This window comes from Schistocerca nitens, chromosome 1 (genome assembly GCF_023898315.1).
Source record: "Schistocerca nitens isolate TAMUIC-IGC-003100 chromosome 1, iqSchNite1.1, whole genome shotgun sequence".
Lineage (NCBI taxonomy): Eukaryota > Metazoa > Arthropoda > Insecta > Orthoptera > Acrididae > Schistocerca > Schistocerca nitens.
This window is the reverse complement of record NC_064614.1, coordinates 217,561,695-217,582,176: the sequence shown is the minus strand read 5'-3', so window position 1 is coordinate 217,582,176 and position 20,482 is coordinate 217,561,695. Positions and strand designations below refer to the sequence as shown.

The 20,482-nt window shown below is 42.1% G+C and overlaps 1 protein-coding gene and 1 non-coding gene across 2 annotated transcripts in view; one reads left to right on the top strand and one right to left on the bottom strand.

Moving 5' to 3' along the window:
* LOC126245997 (somatostatin receptor type 2-like) overlaps nucleotides 1-20,482 on the bottom strand; it is a 1,701,965-nt gene that overhangs the window by 593,454 nt on the left and 1,088,029 nt on the right. The window contains exon 5 of the mRNA XM_049948361.1: nucleotides 8,177-8,237. The gene's annotated coding sequence lies outside the window, so the exon portion shown is untranslated. The remainder of the gene's footprint in view (nucleotides 1-8,176; nucleotides 8,238-20,482) is intronic.
* Nucleotides 5,516-5,590, top strand: Trnai-uau (transfer RNA isoleucine (anticodon UAU)). The gene has a single exon. It is a non-coding gene; the product is annotated as a tRNA-Ile (tRNA).

The window sequence follows — 20,482 nt, the reverse complement described above, 5'->3', positions numbered from 1 at the left end:
GGCGAACTTGAATGTCCGGGTACCATAATGAACAGCTTACGTGATGGCCAGTAGCTCCGCCGTGTAGATAGAAGACTCAGGAGGAAGCGCAAACATTTGGTAGGTGCCATTAGAAGGCCAAAGAAGACGCATCCGACACACGCCTCGGATTTAGAACCGTCCGTATAGATATGAGCGTACTACGGCCATTGTATGCTAAGAAAATGTTACAGGTCAAGAGTGATGTTGGTCTCCTTTCGGAAATCGGACGGCGCGTATGCCACTGGGCTTGGAATGAAGAACAGACTAAACGAAAAACGAAAACAGGAGAGTTTTGCGTCCTGTAGAACGAGTGGAAAGAGATGAAGCCATTTCTCATAGCTGCGAACTAATAAAGGAGTTCTGTTCATTTGTCGTCCATGGGGTGCATGTGGGAGGCTCCAGAATCGAAGCATAGCCTTAAGAGAGGCACAATCAAATATCGAAGATCGACTGAGGACAAAAATATCAGACAACATCTGCCGTCTTATAGACAAAGGCATGACGGATGATTCCACTAGTATGGCGTTGAATTCAAATGGTTCAAATGGCTCTGACCACTATGCGACTTAACTTCTGAGGTCATCAGTCGCCTAGAAATTAGAACTAATTAAATCGAACTAACCTAAGGACATTACACACATCCATGCCCGAGGCAGGATTCGAACCTGCGACCGTAGCGTTCGCTCGGTTCCAGACTGAAGCGCCTAGAACCGCACGGCCACTCCGGCCGGGCAGGGCGTTGATTTCGTGGCTCCAAGGACAAGACGAATCACTCTGTAATAGATGACGTAGAGCTTGCACAGAGTTGATTGCGTTTAAGTACCATAGACAATGCTACCGTAATCTAAGACAGAACGCATCAAAACCTTACACAGAGTCAAGAGCAAAATCGGTTCTGTTCCTCACCATACTCGGGAAAGCATACGCAAAATATTCAGTGTTATCCACCTCGTCAGCAACACGTCGCGTCCACATGAGTTTGCTGTCGAGGTAGGCACAGAGGAACTTGGCATGCGGCAGAACAGGGAATGAGTACGAACCAAGCCTGAAGTTCACATGAGAAGTCACTACTACGTTTCCTCGTGAATATCACAACTGATTTGTCACGTGACAAATTGCGCCCATTTTGAACTCCCAAGCGGGGGGGGGGGGGGTCCATAAAACACATTGTCCTGAGTCAAGGAACTGATAGTATCATCTTCCAGTGGGACAATTGTCTTGACTTGTGTGGTGGTTAATTGTAAATGGAACCACTCCATCCGCCCTGTTGTGGCGGGTGTTTGGGTTTCATATGATTGCCCCTTAAATAATATAAGACTTTTATAATAATATTAGACTTTTAAGTAATTATGTACCTGCATAAGTGATTCTGCTAACTTTTACTACGATTTACTGCAAAATTTTAACTATGTTGTAATACTGTTTTTATCTTTTTTTAAAGACATGTGGATGAATAAGCAGCTATTAAACTAGATGAAAGTGCAAGTAACTTATGACACGATGAAACAATATGTAATGAAATTTTACAGAAAAATACACTCCTGGAAATGGAAAAAAGAACACATTGACACCGGTGTGTCAGACCCACCATACTTGCTCCGGACACTGCGAGAGGGCTGTACAAGCAATGATCACACGCACGGCACAGCGGACACACCAGGAACCGCGGTGTTGGCCGTCGAATGGCGCTAGCTGCGCAGCATTTGTGCACCGCCGCCGTCAGTGTCAGCCAGTTTGCCGTGGCATTCGGAGCTCCATCGCAGTCTTTAACACTGGTAGCATGCCGCGACAGCGTGGACGTGAACCGTATGTGCAGTTGACGGACTTTGAGCGAGGGCGTATAGTGGGCATGCGGGAGGCCGGGTGGACGTACCGCCGAATTGCTCAACACGTGGGGCGTGAGGTCTCCACAGTACATCGATGTTGTCGCCAGTGGTCGGCGGAAGGTGCACGTGCCCGTCGACCTGGGACCGGACCGCAGCGACGCACGGATGCACGCCAAGACCGTAGGATCCTACGCAGTGCCGTAGGGGACCGCACCGCCACTTCCCAGCAAATTAGGGACACTGTTGCTCCTGGGGTATCGGCGAGGACCATTCGCAACCGTCTCCATGAAGCTGGGCTACGGTCCCGCACACCGTTAGGCCGTCTTCCGCTCACGCCCCAACATCGTGCAGCCCGCCTCCAGTGGTGTCGCGACAGGCGTGAATGGAGGGACGAATGGAGACGTGTCGTCTTCAGCGATGAGAGTCGCTTCTGCCTTGGTGCCAATGATGGGCGTATGCGTGTTTGGCGCCGTGCAGGTGAGCGCCACAATCAGGACTGCATACGACCGAGGCACACAGGGCCAACACCCGGCATCATGGTGTGGGGAGCGATCTCCTACACTGGCCGTACACCACTGGTGATCGGCGAGGGGACACTGAATAGTGCACGGTACATCCAAACCGTCATCGAACCCATCGTTCTACCATTCCTAGACCGGCAAGGGAACTTGCTGTTCCAACAGGACAATGCACGTCCGCATGTATCCCGTGCCACCCAACGTGCTCTAGAAGGTGTAAGTCAACTACCCTGGCCAGCGAGATCTCCGGATCTGTCCCCCATTGAGCATGTTTGGGACTGGATGAAGCGTCGTCTCACGCGGTCTGCACGTCCAGCACGAACGCTGGTCCAACTGAGGCGCCAGGTGGAAATGGCATGGCAAGCCGTTCCACAGGACTACATCCAGCATCTCTACGATCGTCTCCATGGGAGAATTGCAGCCTGCATTGCTGCGAAAGGTGGATATACACTGTACTAGTGCCGACATTGTGCATGCTCTGTTGCCTGTGTCTATGTGCCTGTGGTTCTGTCAGTGTGATCATGTGATGTATCTGACCCCAGGAATGTGTCAATAAAGTTTCCCCTTCCTGGGACAATGAATTCACGGTGTTCTTATTTCAATTTCCAGGAGTGTACTTACGAAATCTTAACGAAGCTTATTTGGAATGTGAGTAGTTTTAAATTTATCTGTAGCATTTTCTTTGTCTTAACTCAAGTGGAAATGTTCAGTGAGATGATTATAGGGCCTCTTTAGGTAAGAGTAACGAATAAACGGAAATCTTTATTTCGATTCCTGTGTGACAGCTTTCTTAATATATTGTTATCATGAACACTGCGAATATTTATACATATCCATATAGACAGCGCAATACCAACAGATGTGTTTAGTAGCACAAGTAATGAAAGTTCGAAAAGCAACATGCTGACGACAAATTACAAAATTTATTGCGTTTTATCAGTCATGGTCGATTCATTAGCTCGAAATAATAAGCAGTATGTTGCAAGAAAGGTGTCCCAAGAAGTATTTCCTGAAAATTCACAAGTTATGTAACGTACGTTTTCTGATACGCCACAGAGTGGTAATGTAATTACGGAGCACACGTGTCTTCCTAGTGGCGATATTTACTTGTTCCAGAGCGCGTAAATCATGGTGTTACTGAAACAGGTGCGCATATGCAAGACTGCTACGAACAGAAACAGAGAACACAGTAAAACAGCCGTCAGAAATAAACTCGATATTGAGATTAGCGGAGCACCTAAAAATAGCAGTTGCGTGGGGCAGTGATGCGGCGAGTGATAACAGACATAATATATGGAGAGCCTGTCGGTCAGAGCTGTCAGGCTATTGAGAGCACCGAAAGAACGGTGGAAGCGACTGAAATTACTTAATTAAAATTTATCTCCTCTCCATGAGGAAGTGGGGCGAGGGGGGGGGGGGGAGGAGCGTAAACACAAGCATGACGTGGGCTCCTTGTTTACTGACAGTATTTCTTTATAGGAGAATTACATCAGCATCTCTTAATGGAAGACTACGTGAGAGAATGAGTTGCATCAGTGTCGCGTTACACAGGTTTCAAACTATTGAGAACGATGAGAAATGAAACGATATGTACCAGTGACGCCGATCAATCCGTTTCACGTGTCAATACGAGCAGATTAGCTGCGGCTGTCACTAACTATTCGCTTCAGTATTCGACAACGAGTAGACAAAGTATTTAGTTGCAGTCTGATTCAGAATACGACTTTTTTTTGGAGATGTGGAAGGGGAATTTTTAAAGAAACATTTACCTAGAAGCAAATGACTTACAAGGAAGTGAAAGGCATTGAAGTTTCAAAGAAAAGTAGAAAAGTCTCGACAATGATGGTCCCATGTTGAAAAGCAAAAGTGTGCTATTGACCCCTGAGAAAAGACTTCACAGAAAATCCGGTGACAAAAATGGTTCTAACGCCTCAAAGCACTATGGGACTTAACGTCTGAGGTCATCAGTCCCCTAGACTTAGAACTACTTAAACCTAACTAACCTAAGGACATCATACACATCCATGCCCGAGGCAGGATTCGAACCTGCGACCGTAGCACTCGTTCGGTTCCGGACTGAAGCGCCTAGAACCGCTCGGCCACAGCGGCCGGCGCATATATCCGGTGACACTTTGACGTAGATGGTAGCATCGCTTCGTACTAATTCGAAAGAAACCGTGCACGTAACATGCGTCCAGTTTTTATCCATTACGTAGGTAGAACTGTCAGATGCTAACCCAAGTAAATACTGACAGTAGGTGTTAAGTAAAGGCAGATGATAAAGTTCAAAGTTGATTTTCATAAAGTGCACCTCTGACCTTAATGCACATTCGAAATCTCCTGAGAATACAATATATAGCCAGTCTGAGGTTGTCTTTGCGTTCTTTTGTGACGTCGGTACTATTCATAATCTATCCCTGTAGCCAAAGCAATCTCTCTCAGTAATGCTGGAACTCGTTCTGTCCTGTAGGATGATGCGGTAACATAAGTATAATGACTGTCTACACGGTGTTTCACAATTCTTGTTACACAATAAATGATGACTAACTGACAACTTCAGCTGCCGACAGGTGTTGTTGTTATACCTCGATGTGGACAGCTGAAAATGTGTGCCCCGACCGGGACTCGAACCCGGGATCTCCTGCTTACATGGCAGACGCTTTATCCATCTGAGCCACCCCTCGGTGACAGATGGACAGCGCGACTGCAGGCACTTATCCCTTGCACGCTTCCCGTGAGAGACACATTCACAACTGTCCACAATTCTTCATATGTATCATACCTTATAGACAATTGCCCACCCACTCATTACTCGCGCACGCATTGGCGATTCCCGTAAGAGTTTGGGCAACGTGTGCGCATTCGCAGAGACGAAGGTCAATGGCTGGGTAGCCTTTAACTATATATTAGAAGACAGTAATTGTTTTCGAAAGAACAGTTACTGCTGATGATCGTGCAGCTTTTCCTTGGAATAAATGATGACTAACTGTCAACCTCAGCTGCCGACAGGTGTTGTTGTTATACCTCGATGTGGACAGCTGAAAATGTCTATAAGGTACGATACATATGTAGAATTGTGGACAGTTGTGAATGTGAGTCTCACGGGAAGCGTGCAAGGGATAAGTCCCTGCAGTCGCGCTGTTCATCTGTGCCCTCGGTGGCTCAGATGGATAGAGCGTCTGCCATATAAGCAGGAGATCCCGGGTTCGAGTCCCGGTCGGGGCACACATTTTCAGCTGTCCACATCGAGGTATAACAACAAGACCCGTCGGCATCTGAGGTTGTCAGTTAGTCATCATTTATTCCAGGGAAAAGCTGCACAGTCATCAGCAGTAACTGTTCTTTCGAAAACAAGTTACTGTCTTCTAATATCTTGTTACACACTTTTAGAAGTTGTAGAGGGGAATCAATAGATCACGTTTTGCAGAGGAGCCCATGTTCGGAAACGTCATCAAACGATGCTACAGATCATCAAAGTTACAGGCGTCTCAACCTGTGAATGATGATGTTACAAATTTTCAAGAATGTTGGAGAAAGATAAATGTACCAATTTGAGGTAAGAGTCCCCGTACTGAAAACAGACGAGTCGAAGTTATAGGCGAAACCCGTTCTGATACCTCGGACGGTATAGTACATGTGCTGGTACTGTTGTCGTTAAAATTGCGCTGTATGCGATATTCAGGGTTGGTAGTATGGACCAAGCAAGGAAAAAATTTCCTGTAAACGTTCTCTCTAAAATGCCTACCTGAGGAGGTTTGAGCACTTGTTCATCTTCGCTACTGTAAAACACATGTCCTCTACTGAACAAGTGCTCGCAGCTCCTAAAGTATGAGATTTAGTGGCTATGTTTGCTAGATATTTTTTCCTGATTTGGTCCGTACTATCACCTTTGAAAGTTGCCTACCATAAATCTTAGCAACAACTGTGCCGGTATACATGATTCACTGTTGAAGGTATCAGAACGGTTTTTGCCTATAACTTCGCGTCGTTCGTTTCCGGTACATGGGACCTTACCTCAAACCGATACATTTACACCATTCTCCATCACCCTTGACAATTCGAAACATCATCACGAAATCACCCTGTATATACATACACTTACAGGGGTCGGCGCCTTTACCTTTGATGCTCTGTAGCGTCGTTTGATGTCGTTTCCGGACATGGGCTTCCATGGAAAACTTGATCTACTGAGTCTCCTCTACAACTTCTATAGGTGTGTAACATGAGTTGTGAAACACCCTGTATAATACCACACTACAGATTTGCGGACAAGCTTTCTTGATAATTTGTCTCCCCGTAGGCAACTGGCTTTTTGTCGGTGTATCGATATGAGTTTCGAGTGTTACTGCCACGGTCATGAGTGAAAGTGGCTTCATCAGAATGAGTATTGATGAAATTACTCGGAAATTAACGATTAGCCAACGACAAAATTTCAATATTCTATCTTCATCCCCTTCTCGAAGGCGTTGAATCTGCTGTAAATGATTGGGATAGACGCAGTGCATACGTAATGTCCGCCACATTCTTCTTTGTGAAATACCGACACGTGTAGAAATTCTGCGTGTGTTTGTTGAAGGACTACATACCATCATCTGAATAATATCTTCTGCTTCATCTACACACTGTTTATTTGTACGTTCAGATTAAGTATGAGAGTTGGCCACTGTACCAGTGTCAAGCAACTCAGTGAAAACACGATTAAACACTCTTCGGTCTGGTACTCTGCGGTAAGAAAATCTTCTACCGTATTCTTTACAAGCAGTAGCGGGGTTTCCCATTACAAGACCCGCACACAAATACCATATCGGTATACTCACCAACTGCAGATACATAGGGTACGCTTAAACGCTGTGGTACAATGTTTAAAAGTTACGGTATATTTGATCAAAGATCACACTAACAGTCAGAGTTGAAAAGTTCAGTTAAGGAAATTCAAGCACAACTTCACCACATGAATTTAAAAAAAAAATAACAATCGATAAATAAACTCGTAGTAACTGGAGTACCAACACTCGAAATGCAAACTTATCTATGTAACCAATGGAAACTAGACACGTTATATGAATTGTTTTGTTGTTTAATTTAGCCTATACTGTCGTCTAAAATATTTACTATTCCCCCTAAAACATCTCATATAGTCAATTGGAGTAGCTCATCCAGATGTTGATCTGAAACGGAGCGCATCGAAGTGAAGGATGGGATCTTAAACTACGCTTTTGAAAGTCTGTTCAGGCGCAAGAGATTTTTCTGTGTTGGCACGTACTCCACGCCACATCATTAAGCTCAACAAGCGCAGAGTGTGATAAAATGTCTTAAAAAGGGAAACTGGGAAGAAAATGATCTGGTAAATTTCCTTTTAAATTCTGTATTATCTACAAGGGTGAAATAGTCTCCTTATGTGTTTTTTGTCGCAGCCCCTTCACATAGAAATGCACAGTGCTACACTAAAAAACGTATCATTCATTTCAAAGTCAATAAATGACGTAAAATCATTATGAGAGTCTGTACTCATAATAGCACTAAATACTGTAATTTTCCGTCTTGACTGCTTTTCATTTTCATAAATGACATAAGGTAACAGGTTCAGGCTCAAATCGTTATCAGGATTCACATTAAAAGGAAAACGACCGAATTTAAACAGGGATCTGACGAGATACTGTGTGTCGATGTCATTTTAATATGATTCCTGATGATGGCCTAAGCCGAAACGCATTGATTCCATAGTTTATACAAATGAAATGCAATCAAGACGGAAATTATATTAGTTAATGTAAAGATGAGTAATGAAGTGGATATGTAGAAGATTCATACCGTTACTCCGACTTCTGAATGGCGTTGTATATTCCAACCCGCACCAGGAGTGGCGCTTCCTCTGCAGAAGAAAGAATTCAAATCAGAATTCAGTATGGTTTCTGGAAATACAGATTTAGCAGAATAAAGTCTTTGCTTATAGTTTTTTGGTAACAGCCTACAGTAACCTAGAATTTCTTTATTAAGACAAAATGATAAAGAGCTTATTAAATAAATTGATCATTTTAGGTGTTTCGGAGGAGACGTCAGTTACAGCTAAAATGCATAGCAATGGCGTGTTAGATTTTAGAGCCATGTCAACATCAAAGTTGCTCCAGACAATGCAATACTTCAGGAATGTTTGAATGTTTCATTTTTGTATTTTTCCCACTCTTATTTAACACACATCCTACTACGGACATAGAGTGCCAATGTAAACGTATAAATTGCAAATGTCGCAGATTCTGTTTCAGCAATTAATTTCTGAGATATTATACACAGTTAATTTCGAGGCCTGTACGTAAAAATTTTTTGACTGTAGTATGCTTGTTAAATAGCGATTGAGAAAACAATGTTGAGGTTAGAGCTTGCCTTCGTTCTATTAATAACGATTTTGCAGCAAAACGTCGAGTACTTGGGTAATGTTATGGATAGAAAGAAGAAGAGTATGCCACATAAACTGAACACAGAAGGAAAACAGAAGCTGTGGAAATGGCTTAGAAAAAATATGGAAATTGAAGTGACGGATGAAAGGATTTTGCAAGGGTATATGGGATGTTGTTTCACCTAGAAGTATGTAAGTAAAGTTGCCCTGGAACTTTTCATTCTGTAAAGTGGCCCTGTTAATCTGACATAATCGTTGCCCTTCAAAATAATGAATGAGAAAGCCGTCAGCTATGAAATTAAACAAGAACCACAATTTCCATCGAACGACTAGGGGTGATAGATCACGTGATGGGGAACAACTTTTGTGAGAGACAAAATGTTCTCCTACATCTTCCGGCGTTTAATACTTGCTGTCCCAGGCACGAAGTGATTTTATCGAACCAGCAGGGTCTACTAATCCAACGACCACAGTAAATCGACCGAGTGATTTTTAAACAAGAAAATCTTAAGAATGAGGCCTCTAAGCGGAGAAAGACATTTTAGAAACGAATCAGGAACTTTAATTTTGCTGTGCCTACCCAACACCGACTCAAAGGAAGGCCTCGGCGGTTGTTCGTGACGTCACGTTAGCTAGGCACGGGGAACGCCAGGTCTGTTGCAGGCACACTCATAAAGGTGGTGTCTCCCTCCCAGACACAGGAAAATGTGAAACTATTGGCGCTAGTTGACCAACACACATTGTTCTGAGAGATTTCTGCAATCAATGAATTGTACATTTCATGACACTTCTTAACAAATAGTGTACTCCTGAACTTAAATTTCCACCTGTTTTAAGGACTGACATACAAAAACAACTTCATGGTCCAGCAGCAACAGAATTCGTGCTTCTTTACCTTATTTGTAAATCTGAGGAAGTTGCGTTTGTACTGGGTTGCTTTTACAAGAAACTGTGAACATATTGGTGCTCTGAATGTTAATGAAATATCTTGCGTTTGTACACGTTGAGGGAGGGGGTGGGGGACAGAAGAAGAGGCAAAAAAATTTTTATCTTATAAAGTTTCTCCTTTCAGTTGCAAGAGGGGAATATTTATCTTTTCTCATGTGCATGTTTAAAAAAGTTTAAGCTCAGCAGTATTTTCGGTGTATGAAGCTATTTTGTTTCCTGTTTAGAATTCCTTTCGTTGAAAACGACTGTAATCTAATGACTGGCAACAGTTCGACATTTACACATGTAAATTAGTTCACATTTCCAGTGACGATGTCAAACGAAAATAAATAAAAGAAACGAGATCATTGTAAGGGGGTTGGGGTAAGTTTCGATAACAAAATGGATCAAGTAAATATAGTTGCTTGAAAGTAAAATTTCCGAAGCTTGCAATGGGGCAAAGCGTCTTCTCATATTGACCTACGTTTGTTTCGACAGGATTCAGTAACACAGAACTATGATCTTCATTTGTAGCTTTACGATAGTAAGAAAATCTTTCATCTCAATAAAACTGCAGAATCCAAAAAAATACCAAACATTTTGTCCAAAAATAAGAGATTTATAGTGATAAGAACGCCCAGGCGTATCTGCCTGCAACAGACCTGGTGTTCTCCGTGCCCCGCTGACGTGACGTCACCAACAAGCGCCGAAGCCTTCCTTTGAGTCGGTGTTGGCCTACCCCCTTTCATGCGGAGTAGATGACTGGATTGTAGGCAACACACGAGGCATACACACGCCGCATAGTTAGTGCCTACAGTGTGCTGTCTCTTACGACCATAAGAAAAAAGAAACAAAGAAAAAAAGGACGTTTAGCATTACCAATAAGCGTCACCGAACATTTTGTCTCTAATGGAATTGTTGCTCGTAACGTGATTTATCATCCATAGACGTTTGATGCAAAGACTTTGAAACACCCTACACACACTGTGTGACTCCCTTAAGAATCGCCAGGCACATTGTCTCTGGTGTTTCGGCAAATATTTGCATTTTAGTTTTTTCACCTTGTAGCTGGTGTCAGCCTCAGCAAATATTGCTCATCACATGTTTCATACGACGCCTAGAGTTGGCTGAACGCATCGGTTCGTTTCCTGTTTCAAACAAACTGCTTTTTAAATAAAAATATCAAGTGTCCACTCGATAGAGCACTACCAGATGAGTCACATGCGATATTAATTTCATCAATACGTATTAACAGGAACAGTAAAACCCAATGAATAACCGGTATTCCAGTAGCGACCGAGCAGCACGCTACTGAAATACGGTAACAGTCAGCGGGAACCAGGGTACCAGGGTAGTGTTGTCGCTGCTAGAGTAGCCTACTGGTTAATCTTCGTGTTTAACTGTCCTGTTAATACATATCGATAAAACGAATATTGCACTAGAGTAGTCAGGTAGCGCTATATCGAATGGGCACATAAAATTCCTAATTAAAAATCAGTTTGTAACGGGAAACAAACCAGCGTTTTCCATAGATGCTGGGCGTTGATGGAACATATAATGTGCAGCATATGTCTGGGGGTGACTCCAGCTCCAAGCTACAAAAACAAAATAGCAAGTATCTACCGTAACATCAAAGTAAATGCGCATGACGAGTCTTAGAAGAGACACCCCATATACAGGGTGGTTCATTGATCGTGACCAGGCCAAATATCTCACGAAATAAGGGTCAAACGAGAAAATTAAAAAGAACGAAACTTGTCTAGCTTGAAGGGAGAAAACAGATGGCGCTATGGTTGGCCCGCTAGATGGCGCTGCCATAGGTCAAACGGATACCAACTGCGTTTTTTAAAATAGGAACCCACATTTTTTATTACATATTCGTGTAGTACTTAAAGAAATATGAATGTTTTAGTTGGACCACTTTTTTCGCTTTGTGATAAATGGCGCTGTAATAGTCACAAACATATACCTCACAATTTTAGACGAACAATTGGTAACAGGTAGTTTTTTAAATTAAAATACAGAACGTAGGTACGTTTGAACATTTTATTTCGGTTCTTCCAATGTGATACATGTACCTTTGTGAACTTATCATTTCTGAGAACGCATGCTGTTACTGCGTGATTACCTGTAAATACCGCATTAATGCAATAAATGCTCAAAATGATGTCGGTCAACCTCAGTGCATTTGGCAATACGTGTAACGACATTCCTCCCAACAGCGAGTAGTTCGCCTTCCGCAATGTTCGCACATGCATTGACAATGCGCTGACGCATGTTGTTAGGCGTTGTCGGTGGATCACGATAACAAATATCCTTCAACTCTCCCCACAGAAAGAAATCCGGGGACGTCAGATCCGGTGAACGTGCGGTCCATGGTATGGTGCTTCGACGACCAATACACCTATCATGAAATATGCTATTCAATACCGCTTCAACCGCACGCGAGCTATGTGCCGGACATCCATCGTGTTGGAAGTACATAGCCATTCTGTCATGCAGCGAAACATCTTGTAGTAACATCGGTAGAACATTACGTAGGAAATCAGCATACATAGCATCATTTGGATTGCCATCGATAAAATGGGGGCCAATTATCCTTCCTCCCATAATGCCGCACCATACATTAACCCGCCAAGGTCGCTGATGCTCCACTTGTCGCCCAGTAGTGCATATTATGCCGGTTTACGTTACCGCTGTTGGTGAATGGCGGGTCGCCGCTAAATAGAACGCGTGCAAAAAATCTGTCATCGTCACGTAATTTCTCTTGTGCCCAGTGGCAGAACTGTACACGACGTTCAAAGTCGTCGCCATGCAATTCCTGGTGCATAGAAATATGGTACGGGTTCAACCGATGTTGATGTCGCATTCTCAACACCCACATTTTTGAGATTCCCGATTCTCGCGCAATTTGTCTGCAACTGGTGTGCGTCTTAGCCGCGACAGCAGCTAAAACACCTAATCGGGCATCATCATTTGTTGTAGGTCGTGGTCGACGTTTCACATGTGACGGAACACTTCCTGTTTCCTTAAATAACGTAACTATCCTGCGAACGGTCCGGAAACTTGGACGATGTTGTCCAGGATACCGGGCAGCTTACATTGCATCGGGCATTTTCATCACAATACCCATACATCAACACGATATCGAACTTTTCCTCAATTCGTAAACGGTCCATTTCAGCACGGGTAATGTATCACGAAGCAAATACCGTCCGCACTGGCGGAATGTCACGTGATACCACGTACTTATACGTTTGTGACTACACAGCACCATCTATCACAAAGCGAAAAAAGTGATCCAACTAAAACATTCATATTTCTTTACGTACTGCACGAATATGTAATTAAAAGCGGGGTTCCTATTTAAGAAAACGCATTTGATATCTGTTTGACCTATGGCAGCGCCATCTAGCAGGCCAACCATAGCACCATCTGTTTTCCACCTTTTCGTCCTTTGTAGTTTTTTCGGTTGATACTTATTTCGTGAGATATTTGGCCCGGCCACTATCAATGGACCACCCTGTATAATTTGCAAGACAGATGGGTGAGGCAGACCCGGATCGGATCCGCCTGGTGAATTGATGTGGTACACCAGCCAGCCTGAGCGAGGGGTTTTAGGCGGTTTTCCTCTCTTGTTTAGCCAAAGGCTGAGCTCATTTTCAGTCTTTGCCCAGAAAATACATGTTGCAATGTGTATAAGTGTAGACAGATTTATGTGTGGTACCTTAACACTGTGTTGCTTATCTTTTTTCTGCGTCAAACAGTCTTCACACAAACTTGTAACAAACTTTGCTGACTGATGTTTTCTGCACGGATGTAACAGTACCACTAAGTGGACTACGCCTGGCAGTATAGACTAACTGTTTTGCGTCCATGCATCCACACTTTAGCAGCTAACCTGCTGCCCAGGGTAAAATAAGCACTAATGGTTTTCTCTAGGCACATATACTTGGATGTACTACCCAACCTAAAAACAAACGTCTTGTAATACCTGTAATTATTAGTCTGCAAATGACAAATAGTGATGTAATGTTGTTCAGTACAGTGTACTCAGCCACCTGTATAATACACAAACAGTTGAAGTACGATAAGGCACAGAACAACGTTTAAAAGATTCAGAAGCAAATGACACTTACGACTTCCGTCCGTCAGGTTAAATGACGATAGGAATGGCGTCGTGTCACAATTTGCCAGATCACGAAAACAAACGATCCCATACAACAGGATAAGCAGCAGGAGGAGAGATATGAGAGTTGTTTCCATGATTATTCACACATTCATGCATAATGACGGTTCAAATGGTTCAAAGGGGCTCTGAGCACTATGGGACTTAACTTCTGAGGTCATCAGTCGCCTAGAACTTAGAACTACTTAAACCTAACTAACCTAAGGACATCACACACATCCATGCCCGAGGCAGGATTCGAACCTGCGACCGCAGCGGTCACGCGGTTCCAGACTGTAGCGCCTAGAACCGCTCGGCCACTCCGGCCGGCGCATAATGAAGGGCAAATGTATCAATTAGATACAGGAAATATTGGTGTGGAAACTACTGAGTCGGAAGTTATAAGTAAAAATGTGAGAACGATTTGTCTGCTGGTGATCGTAAAAATCCAAGAGCATACGCTTTTATAATAATGTTATTTACGTTCACAGCAATTATTCAAAGTGGGGTTTCCCAACTTCTACGCGAGGATGGCATAGTCGCATGAAGTTTTGTCGTACTGTGTTTTGGAAAGAGGGAGTCGTACTCCCAGAACTCCTCTCCTCTTCTTGTAACAAGCTATCATGAATTCTGAGCTCTATTACCATTCGTCCTGAGATTTTCAGCACATCAAATGTATCGAAATAAGAATTTGAATCACTCAGAGACTAACACAGTTAGTGATAAAGATGCATAAAGGTGAAGCAAAGAACGTGTGATTCTGATTAAAGCTGTTGAAATTCTCGAAGAGATTCCAAAACATAGAGGAGGCGCTGTGTGAGCTGTAAATGGTGGCAGAAAGTGGTTTCTTATTGCATTACGGTGAGAAGTGAGAAATTACTAAACAATATTGTGTAAGGTCGTAGCAATCTGATAGCTTTATGTGTCTTTTCTGTTTCACATATGATTGAGCTGCTACAATTATACGTATATTGGGCGTTGTGGTTAAATATGACTGAAAATAGGCAATTGTGAGTAAATCGAGAAAATATTACTCCTACTTGCCTAAACCTTCATATGAGGCACTGAGAGCACAAGCGGACTAACCCCGGAGAAGTCAATATGGAGGAAACAGGTCTCATAATACGGGCCCACAAAATAATGTATGTTTGTGATACATTGCAGCCTTGTAACATGCATATGATGTAACTGTGGTTTTATTGAACAATATTTTGACATAGATAAATTACAAAAGTACTATATAGTAGAATATTAGCAGTTTTGTTGTGGCTTAGTCCATTTTCGCTCCAAGTAGTTGAACATTCTCAATGACAGGTCCGTTAGTACGCTGATGCATGTGACAATAGTATTCATTACTAGTATACATTGTACACATTACATGTAACATTTTACATTGGTTTCTGTAATGTTACGCATTGTGTTACATTTCAAAATCATCCACAGGCAATGTTTCTACAGCATTTGATGACGTTTGTAAAGTTTTGTAGAAATCATGATGAAGTGGAGGTACATACGGAAGCAAACTTAGCAGATCCTTCTTTTTTGCCTCTGTAATTACATTTCCATTAGGATAAAGCAGTTCGAGATTGCTGATGCATGTGGATGTTCGTTTGGCCACATCAATTTCCTGAAATGGCTCTTGGTTTTGGTTCGAGTATTTATACAATATTTTGAATCTGTTGGTTGCTTCATACCGCAGCCACTGTATGTTCAACCATTGTACTTTACAATTGCCAGAAGACATTTTTCGATTCGTGATGTTTCTTTCGAGTTGTTTTGTTGAAAAGAAACATTCCGCATTCATATTAATTACCTTGAATGGATTCCTTTTTCTGGCACTCACTACCACATCATTCCAGTGTTTAGGACGGTAAATATTAGGAAAATACTTTTTTCGTTTCTGAACTAAGCCAAAATCCTGATCACAGGGCAGGTACGAGTGTCCGCTAACTAAAAATTTATGGTCTATTTCCTTCACAGAGAACTCTGAGCTGTTGACAATGTATTGGCACAGTACAGCAACCTTTATGTTTCTATTCTGGCCTCCGCACTGATCAGAGTACATAATTAGTTTTTCAGTCCTGACAAAATTGCGTATGAAGTACAGCAAACAAGAACCAATTTCTTGTGGCCCTCTCGACGCAATGGATTCATGCCACAGAAACATGTATACATCATCATTGTGCATATTGTGGATGCCAAAGCAATATGTCCACAACTGACGTTTGTAATAGCAAACTCCAGTTGAGATGATCGGTGTAGGCAAAGTTTTCATCAAATCAAATGTTATCACTGTAACGTTACCATCTGATTTGCTAAGCAATGTATCACTATGTAAACCTGCCCGTGCATACGCAGCTTTTTGCTGATGGAATTCACGTTCTGCAATTAACTCCGTCCTCTCCTTATCATTATCGGCAGCTGTTATTTTTACCTGCAAAGCATCACATGTTCGACAAGAGTCGGACACTGGTGGATGAAATGACAAATTGAAGTTTTCGTAAAAAATTTTGCGGAAAATAAAATGAGAAACGGGCATTTGCTCCTCTGCACAGTACAGTGAATACATGACTGATAAATTTAAATCTGGTCCTAAATACTTTCTACCGTTATTTTTATGATACGCATAATGGCTTTCATACGCCGGAAATTTTTCTATGAAACGTTTTACTACATCAACTTTGTGGCGAGGTGTTTTATTACCAGGTTCACCTTTACCTCTACCATCACGAGGAGGGGTGGCTTTTTCCCCTTTATTCTTGAGTACCCTATCGATTCTTCCAGCAGATACGGCTAAAGTATTCTGAAAGAATCTTTTGCACACCCTCGTTTCAGACCCATTTGAATTGAGCAAGTAATACAATCTCGTCTTCTCCCTACGTGAATGTTGCTGACCTACGTAAGACCGTGCTTTATCAACGACTTTAATCATGGTAAACAGGAAAGCCGACTGCAGATCGTGGCTGCCTAAATTATAAAACTCATTGAACACTTGTTCCTGCTGTTCTTCGTTGATGTGTTTGTGGCACTCATACCGGCACGTACACTCGCTGATTTTCCGCAATTCCTTTTGAGGTACAAGGTTACCCTTACGGTTTACATAATCTTGACCTAGAGCTCTCCGTTCTTTCCTAACGTTACGAAGCCATTTATCTTCGTTTCTAAGGCGCTTCTTTCCTCGGCTCCGTACCACGGCATCGTCGTTCGTCTCTGGCACGTCCTCTGGAACAGTTGTTGCTGCAGCCGTGCTCGCTCTCGCGTCTCCCGGCACTTCCCCATCGGACGCAAACATCTCTGTAATAACAATATCCATCCCTCAATGTAATATTAACTACACTACAGTAATGGTCAACGTGTGCATTGGTATCCACAGGCGAAGCAACTGCTCAACACAACTCGGCGGGCGGTAAAACATTGTTGTACACATAACATTACAAGTGATCGTTACTTGATTACACAAAATAGCAATACATAAAGTATTGTTTGTATGTCATTCTGTTTTCGTGTGGAAAACAACCTGCATTTTCTGAACAAAGTCACCATTCGAGATACGGTACATCTAGACGTGTTTGCATATGAACGCGTTAGTGTACAATCGACAATGTTATCCGCAAAAAAGGAATGGAACACAATAAAAACTAACCTTCCAATTGCTCCTCCACGCTTTTCGCAGGGGCTGCCATGCTGATCAACTGAAATACACGTCCACGTGGTCACTGGTCCAATACGTTGTTCCACACTAAATACACAAGTCTTTCGTTCGCCGGCGTCACGCGCAATGGCAGTGGACGGAGAGCATAGAGCACAAATGGACTATGACGCATAGTCCACTCCTGCTCTCAACGGTATCTATCGGCGGTTGAGTGCAACAGCAATGTTTACGTTGCTACATTAGACAAACCTTCAGATAAACAAACAGATCAACATGCATTGCATAATACTCGTATACTGTTATCACAACATGTCAATACCTCAAATTCACAAAAAGTGTGGGTTAGTCCGCTTGTGCTCTCAGTGCCTCATATATTTCCCTCCGTTTATTTGTACATATCAGAGAAGCTGTTTTATACAAGCCATTCTGAGAGCATAATTAATTATATAGGTGTGTATTCACGTAAAATGAAGAACGGACACCCTGCATAGGGAAAAACAAATTATTTACCTAGAAACAAACTCCAGAAATAAATGGACACGTGATAAATTTATTTGACTGTTATGGAACACCGGCAATATTCTGTGTATACACATTCTCATACACTAAGCCTCATATTTTTTGTCTGGTACATATCGTTCAAGAATCACATTAAAAATAGTTCTCATACTTCTGCGCCAAAGTTATCTGGAAATTTCATCAATTGCAAGGCAAATGCGGAAACTGGAAATTCCTTTCCAATTGGGACTTCCTCCAATTAACCATGAGTTGTGTAAAATCAAAATTCTAAATACCAAAAACAACATAATAATAAGCTGCAAAGTAACAGAAATATTGCCACATGTGTACTATAGTGCCGTTCCTTTTATTTTTACAGCTTATGGCTATTTTTTTAAAAGAATTTTGATTTTTCACATTTTTTTGTAACTGAACAGATCTGATGAAGGTAATTAGCTTAGCTCGAAAGTAGTTATCAAGCGTGAATAACTGCAGATGAGACTGTTTCGGTCAATATTTTAGTAAACGCAATTAATAATTTCCATGGTACCTAGCAGCTACTTTGGAACCAATAATGAACCAGTTAATGGGCTGCAACATTACAAATTTAGTTAGCAGAAACTATCATATTATCCCAAGGCGCCCAGTTTTGTCTATTTGTATGAATTTAAAATGAGCATTGTGAATATAATTTTCCTAATAATGAATTAAGGATGTATCTGTCTTTTCGCAAATATACAAATTATTGTTTTGTTTTAACACCGAAAGTTGTTTCACCTCAGTTTCTGCACCCTCAACGGTTTTTTTCCTTCTTTTCCAGAAATACGTACATACAGAATATGTTTAGGTTAGGAAATATATTACATCAGATTTTGTTGTTATTTAAATCATATATGTACTTTGTCCTTTATTTAACATTGTGTGTGCCTGTGGCTGCCAACCGAAATCAGCCAAAGGTCTAAATTAGTACACCATGTCGTCTGAAAATAAGAGGGATGTTATAAAATTGTCTGCATTGAATTTTAATCAAATATTTGAAAATGTATGGTTAGGTAAGACTCTTGGAATATGCCCGTTTTGGCCTTACCATTGTAGTATCTGGCTAGCCATCAGCTGTGACAAGTTTGTTTTTGTGAGCCAAACTTGTTTCTGTGTAGCTGAGATGAACCTATGAACATCGGTAAAAGTTTTGTGAAGCTTAGGTATGGCGAACTATTTCGTGCAGTTTGTTATTCATGGATTATGTTTCTTATTTTGTCAGGGTTTACTCACGTTTTCTTTTGCTCGTTTGCGAATACTGCTTTTGGCTATGTTTCTGTGACTTGGACATACCTTTAACTGCAAAAATTTACGTTTCTCATGGGCTTACGACTGTCGTTTGTTTATTGTTTTGTTTTGGTTTGGTTTGACGTCTGCGGAAATTGAATCTGTTCCATTTGTTTTCATTGTGTGTGTGTGTGTGTGTGTGTGTGTGTGTGTGTGATTGAGCGCGCGCACGTGTCCATGTGTCTTATTTTGTACTGCTCGATAATTCTTTTAGAGTACTGAATAGTCTTTTGTCACATAGTTCTGTTTGGACATTAATAACTTTCTTGTCTTGTGTGACAGATTTTTGGATATGATGATCTTCCGCTAATGGTTACTGCGATGTAGGAGCTGGAGTTCTTTCCCTAAGCCATTGGCGTGATGGTTCTTTTTCATACGGTACTAGCAGTTTTGCTACTGAAGTAAAGTGGTCTAGTTGTAGATAGTTGTGATCTGAGGAGAGACATAGCGAAAGAACATAGAAGGGAGAAGAAAAGTTAGCAAGAAGTACGTGAAAGTGGCATGGATCCTTATCTGGACATTGCTAATTGAAAAGATATAAAAAATATTCCACGCTCATTCTTTCCGCGAGCGTCACGGAAATGCGCATCCAATTCCTGTGGTACACACTACAGACAGGCGACTTACAACACGTTTTGGTTTAAGGTTAAAGCGTAAGCTATCAGAAGAGTCAACCAATATACAATTCGACTCACACACATCTCGTGAAAACACCGTGAAAGAAATAGTAAATTCGAGTTGACAGGACGCTTGCCGACAATCATTCTACTTTGTATTCTTTGGTTCCCACAACTTGTACATTTCTATTGTTGTTGTTGTTGTGGCCTTCAGTCCAGAGACTGGATTGATGCAGCTCTCCATGCTACTCTATCCTGTGCAAGCTCCTTCATCTCCCAGTACCTACTGCAACCTACATCCTTCTGAATGTGTTTAGTGTATTCATCTCTTGGTCTCCCTCTACGATTTTTACCCTCCACGCTGCCCTCCAATACTAAATTGGTGATCCCTTGATGATGCCTACCAACCGATCCCTTCTTCTAGTCGAATTGTGCCACAAACTCCTCTTCTCCCCAATCCTATTCAATACCACCTCATTAGTTATGTGATCTACCCATCTAATCTTCAGCATTCTTCTGTAGCACCACATTTCGA